At 42.1% G+C, this 6,441-nt stretch overlaps 1 long non-coding RNA gene across 1 annotated transcript; it reads right to left on the reverse strand.

Annotated features, from left to right (window-relative positions):
• Nucleotides 1-540: 540 nt before the first annotated feature.
• Nucleotides 541-5,734, reverse strand: LOC144888419 (uncharacterized). The gene is made up of 3 exons (XR_013620995.1): nucleotides 5,668-5,734; nucleotides 4,481-4,540; nucleotides 541-611 (listed from the first exon to the last, which is right to left on the reverse strand). It is a non-coding gene; the product is annotated as an uncharacterized LOC144888419 (long non-coding RNA).
• Between the last annotated feature and the right edge of the window lie 707 nt (nucleotides 5,735-6,441).

A 6,441-nucleotide genomic window follows, 5' to 3' on the forward strand; every position in this document is an offset into this window, starting at 1 on the left:
TTCTTACAACCTTAAACTTCATCTTCTTCTTCAGATACCTTGCCCTTATTTTGGAGTTTGACTGTGGGAACAGGTGTGGCACAAGGTTTTCACGAATGGGTTGACCAATTGTTTTTTTGACTGGCACGAATTTGTCATTTGTTCAGGGCACCGGCGATAATTTGTCAACTCTTTACAAGAGACATGTCAACCCAGGTTAAACAACTCCGTGGAATCACTCAGCCCTGAAACCTCCAAACAATGGTACAGAAAATATTTAAAGAGCAAAATGTGATCGAGATACGACAGGGAGAGCTTGAATTTCCTTAAAGGAACACCATTTCTATTGCGAGCACGTTTCACGTCAGGTCATTCTAAAGGGATGTTTTCTCTTACTTACCCGTCAGGTGCAATGTCACCACAACACTTGTTCTTCTTATCATGTGTGGTAAACTTTGGCCTAGGTTGAAAAAGATTGAAAAGTCAGTTTCTTCTGCATTTGTTGCAGTCGATATATCCCAAAAACAAGTTTAAAAAGTCAAGAGGAGGAAAATGAAATTATTTACTTCAGACGCTTCCAACAACTGATTTTCTTTGTCTTCGATGGTAAAGACTTGTTCATCTTTGGTTCCCTGCAAAAGAACAGAACTCTTCATCCAAAACCGAGTACAAATGTGCTAAATCGGATATCATACACAGTCACGTGAAAAAGTAAGTACAACCCCATGTGAAGTTTTGACTTTTTCAACATATTTCAACATACAGCTATTTGATCTTCATTTCAACAATATTGATAGATAAAGGTGTATATAATATAACAAATATCATGAAACATTTACATTTTGTAGTCCATTGTATAATTTAAATAAACATGAATGCAAATTTCACATGTGGAAAAAGTAAGTACACCCTTGGCTCTAATAGGTGGTATTGCCCCCTTTGGCAGAAACAACCTCAAGTAGGCGTTTCTTATAACTGTCTTCCAGTCTCTGGCATCGACTGGGAGAAGTTTTTGCCCACTCCTCCATGCAGAATTCTTTCAGCCGTGCGAGGTTTGAGGGGTTTCTTGCATGCACCGCTCGTTTCAAATCCCCCCACAACATCTCGATGGGATTTAGATCCGGGCTTTGACTTGGCCATTCCAGAACCCTCCATTTCTTTCTTTTCAGCCATTCCTTGGTGGATTTACTGGTATGTGTAGGGTCATTGTCATGTTGCAAGGTCCACCTTCGGTTGAGCTTCAACTTTCCGACAAATGGCCTCACATTATCCTCAAGCACCCTCTGGTACAATGAACAATTCATCGTGGATTCTATGATGGTGAACTGCCCAGGTCCTGATGCAGCAAAGCTGCCCAAAACCATAATATTTCCACCACCATGCTTTCCAGTTGGTATCAGGTTCTTGTGGTCAAATGCTGTCTTTGGTTTTTGCCAAACATGTCTTCTGGTACTGTGGCCAAATAGCTCTACCTTTGACTCATCTGTCCAGAGCACATTGTTCCAGAAGTGCTGGTCTTTGCCGAGGTGTTCATCGGCAAACTTTAGACTTGCCCTGATGTTCTTTCCAGACAGCAAAGGTTTCCTCCTGGCACACCTCCCATATAGATCAAATTTGTGCAGCCTCTTTCTCATGGTAGACTCATGCACTTTGACATCAACAGTGGCAAGAGCTACCTGCAGGTCCCGTGATGACATTCTGGGGTTCTTAGTGACTTCTTTCAGCATCTTGAGGTCTGCTCTCGGGCTGAACTTGCTGGGGCGGCCTGGCCTGAACAAGTTGGCAGTTGTTTGGAATCTTCTCCACTTGTAGATGATCTTCCGGACAGTCAAATGATTGATTTCAAATTGTTTGGAGATCTTTTTAAATCCCTTCCCAGACGCGTAGGCATCTATAACCTTCTTTCTGAAGGCCTGAGAGCTCTTTTGATCGAGGCATGGTGACGCCGCACACTTCAACAACAAAGAGCAAACCAAACTAAATGTCTGAGGTCTAAATAAGACAGGTTGATCCAAGATCCTCTCTGACGATGTTCTAATCATTTCTACCTGAGCTGGTGCACCCGATTCTAATTTTAGGTATTTTAGGTAGTGATAAATGTAGGGGTGTACTAACTTTTTCCACATGCAAAATTTGCATTTATGTTTATTTAAATTATACAATGGACAACAAAATGTAAATGTTTCATGATATTTGTTATATTATATCACCTTTATCCATCAATATTGTTGAAATGAAGATCAAACAGCTGTATGTTGAAATATGTTGAAAAAGTCAAAACTTTGCATGGGGTGAACTTACTTTTTCACGTGACTGTACATTCTCCATTTCAACAACTTACAAAATAATGTCCCCTCCAGTAAACATCACGTAAAATATAACAATGTGGGCAAAGGTGTACAAAAGAAGACATATAAAAACCCATGATTTGGTAAAGACAGGCGGACAGACAAGTGAATGAGTAATCGATGTGTTTCAGATTTGGAAAAGACCCCGCTGAGTTACATCCAACACATAAAATAACCCTGGAATTCAGATATTTCCTGTGATTGCTTCGTTAGGTTACAAATCCTCCGACCAGAGGTAAGGGAGATAGCTTTGTGATTGTGGTTCGAACCTTCCCCATTGTTCTCTTCCTCATTCCAAAACCTTCATTTTTCCTCTCCGCATTCGAACCTCATCACCAAACTCGAATTTACCGACACCTGTATTTGAACTGACCGCCATTTTCAAGCACCCATTCTCAAACCCTTATTTCCCGACAGCCGGATTTGAACCCACCTCCTCAAATCACATCACCTCATAATTGTTTCCACCTACTCAAATCTGGGTAACAGAAAAGCTCCTCACATTCTGGAAACCCAAAAGGTGCCACACGCGGTGCTCCCCAAACTGCCAAGCAGAACAGGCAATGACCTCATCCAGGTAATAATGACGTCTGACATATCTTTCGCACACGGACCACATAACCTTGCATTTTTCATCGCATACACCTCAGGGCTCGCCTGTTGTGGAGCATCAATGAACGACACAAGATCTCCAACATTTCTTTTCAAAGCTAAGCACCACACAATACACTCCACGACAGCACACCACTCACCTGCAACACGCATCCACTTGCATCGACACCTCATTAAGCCCTACGGAGCCAAGCCTGTTTACGTTAGTGAGGAACGGGTCACCAACACGCACCGACTTCTTCCGTTATGTCCCCTTTTCTTTCTCATTTCCCCGGAGGAACGTGGCCCCTCACTCTATTTTGTTTAAAGTCGGTTGTACAAGCGGTTTCATTGAATGTTAGGGAAAGCACTGTTTCTTTTGTGACACTGCATTCTCTTGTAAATACGTGCCTGTTTAATGCAAGATTTCCTGTTTCCAAATGTGCTCGATTGTCTCTTTCCTTCATTGGTCAGACGTAGCGTACAATAAATATAAGGTAAGTTGCACCCCACTGATTCACGATGCTAGTCCAGGCGGCATCTCACCGACGGTTTCGCTCGGCCGTATGTAATAAAAAGATAAAGGTAGGAGCCCGAGAGCATAGTCCCTATCTGACGGAACTAATTAGTCACTGGGAAAGTAAAGTGAAAGTTAGCCGCAGGAACTCTGCCAGATTTTAATCACCTGAGATGGCGGAGTTGTCGACAACTCGTCGGCTTCAGCATCTTACGTCAGGAAGAATTCTGAGAGAAGCCACCCCTTACCAATCGATGTACCCATAACAGATGTTTGTTCATCCACTGGTAATGTTTCTGCCCCTCCTCCACAATGTTCTTATCTCCATACACTCCAACACTACCCCAACACTACCTCAACACCCAACAACTTCTCCGTGATGAGTACATGAACTGATTAATTTAATTAATGTGGTGTTCATTGAGAGCAGACATTGAGGGAGAAATGGCCTCCTCAAAGTTCCTTGTATTGGTTGACAGTATTGGTTGTATTATTCTGAAATAATATTGCACAAAGCATTCGTTGCATCCTTTTTTATGGATCAAATATTTGCAAACGAAGATTAATATTTTGATATGTCTGGTTGAAGTGGTATTCCGTGTATCACATCCCTCTCCTCAGATCAGGTGCCTTCTGATGCTTGTCATTTGCTCTTCTCGATGGACATTCTAAGAACCTTAGACTTCATCTTCTTCTTCAGACACCTTTCCCTTATTTTGGAGTCTGGCTGTGGGAACAGGTGTGGCACAAGGTTTTCACGGATGGGTTGACCAATTGTTTTGTTGACTGGCAGGAATTTGTCATTTGTTCAGGGTACCGGCGATAATTTGTCAACTCTTTACAAGAGACATGTCATCCCAGGTTAAACAACACAGTGGAATCACTCAGCCCTGAAACCTCCAAACAATGGTACAGAAAATATTTAAAGAGCAAAATGTGATCGAGATACGACAGGGAGAGCTTGAATTTCCTTAAAGGAATACCATTTCTATTGCGAGCACGTTTCATGTCAGGTCATTCCAAAGGGATGTTTTCTCTTACTTACCCGTCAGGTGCAATGTCACCACAACACTTGTTCTTCTTATCATGTGTGGTAAACTTTTGCCTGGGTTGAAAAAGATTGAAAAGTCAGTTTCTTCTACATTTGTTGCAGTCGATATATCCTAAAACTATAGGTTCCAGGGAAACTGAACTCAACTGGTCTGTATCAATATGGTTAGAATATGCATAATAGAACCACAAACTATATAGTTTATATGTGCTAAAGAGGTACAGCAACGTTGAAGGTATCTCATGTTTAAACAGGAAACTCGAAAAAAAATTAAGTTGTAAGTGAGGCATGAAAAGTAAAACTACAATTACTTTTCTCAGATTTCAGACTTGAATTTATTTCGGAAGACTTGGTCAAACAATATACTTGTATGGTATTGAATCAAGATATGTTGAATATTTCAATAGATGTGTTCAACAGGGTTTAAGTATTCATTCATCAAATCCCCACCTCCTCACACACACACAGTCATTATTCATTGAATTGGACTGAATGAATGAATGAAGGAATGATCGTTTTAAGGCCATTTTCCCCTCGAGAGAGGGGGTTAGCCTTGTGGGCCCCATGACAATCATGGTTCCCTGTTTGAGGCAATGTTTTTTTTTTATGGCCGGATGCGCTTCCTGACGCCAACCCTTGGTCGCCTCTTACAATGCACAGGGATACGGTGTACCTATTCTGAATCTGGGTACACACCGTGATCATTCATCCCAGCAAGCTGGTACTCAAATTTGCCGACCTCGGAAGGATGACAAGCTGAGTCAACCCCCCTGGTGTTAATTCAGCGATCGACCGGGATTCGAACCCAGGATCCTAGGATCCCAACCCGGCACCCTAACTGCTAAGCCAACACCAGGGATAACACCAGCACACCAACACCGCACCAACCTACTCGGGACTCAAGTGCCAAAAATTGATTTTTCAATATGGCCGCCCTGCCGCGCCCATTTTTGGGCGTGCAACGCCCAAATGCAATCCCAAACTAGTTTATGTCGGAAAGATGCTGCATAACAAGTTTCATCAAACTTCATCAATATTTGTGACTTTTAGAGCGAAGACGTCGAATCGTTTAGACAGACAGACAGACGACGGACACTAGGTGTCGAAAAAACTCAGCTGGACATAGTCCAGGTGAGTTAACAAGTTAAAAAAGTCAAGAGGAGGAAAATGAAATTATTTACTTCAGACGCTTCCAACAACTGCTTTTCTTTGTCTTCGATGGTAAAGACTTGTTCATCTTTGGTTCCCTGCAAAAGAACAGAACTCTTCATCCACAACCGAGTACAAATGTGCTAAATCGGATATCATACACATTCGCCATTTCAACAACTTACAAAATAATGTGCCCTTCAGTAAACATCACGTAAAATATAACAATGTGGGCAAAGGTGTACAACAGAAGACATTAAAAAAACCCATGATTTGGTAAAGACGGGCGGACGGACAAGTGAATGAGTAATCGATGTGTTTCAGATTTGGAAAAGACCCGCTGAGTTTCATCCAACACATAAAATAACCCTGGAGTTCAGATATTTCCACAGTGATTGCTTCGTTAGGTGACCAATCCTCATACCAGGGGAAAGGGAGATGGCTTTGTGATTTGTGATTGTGATTAAAACCTTCCCCATTGTTCTCTCCCTCATTCCAAAACCTCCATTTTTCCTCTTCGCATTCGAACCTCATTTCCAAACTCGAATTTACCGACACCTGTACTTGAACTGACCGCCATTTTCAAGCACCCATTCTCAAACCCTTATTTCCCGACACCCGGATTCGAAACTCACTTTTCAAATCACATCACCTCATCATTGTTTCCACCTACTCACATCTGGGTGACGGAAAAACTCCTCACATTCTGTTAACCCAAAAGGTGCCACACGCGATGCTCCCCAAACTGCCAAGCAGAACAGGCAATGACCTCATCGAGGTAATAATGACGTCTTACATATCTTTCG

Source organism: Myxine glutinosa, chromosome 12, assembly GCF_964187855.1.
Source record: "Myxine glutinosa chromosome 12, kmMyxGlut1.1, whole genome shotgun sequence".
Taxonomy (NCBI): Eukaryota; Metazoa; Chordata; class Myxini; order Myxiniformes; family Myxinidae; genus Myxine; species Myxine glutinosa.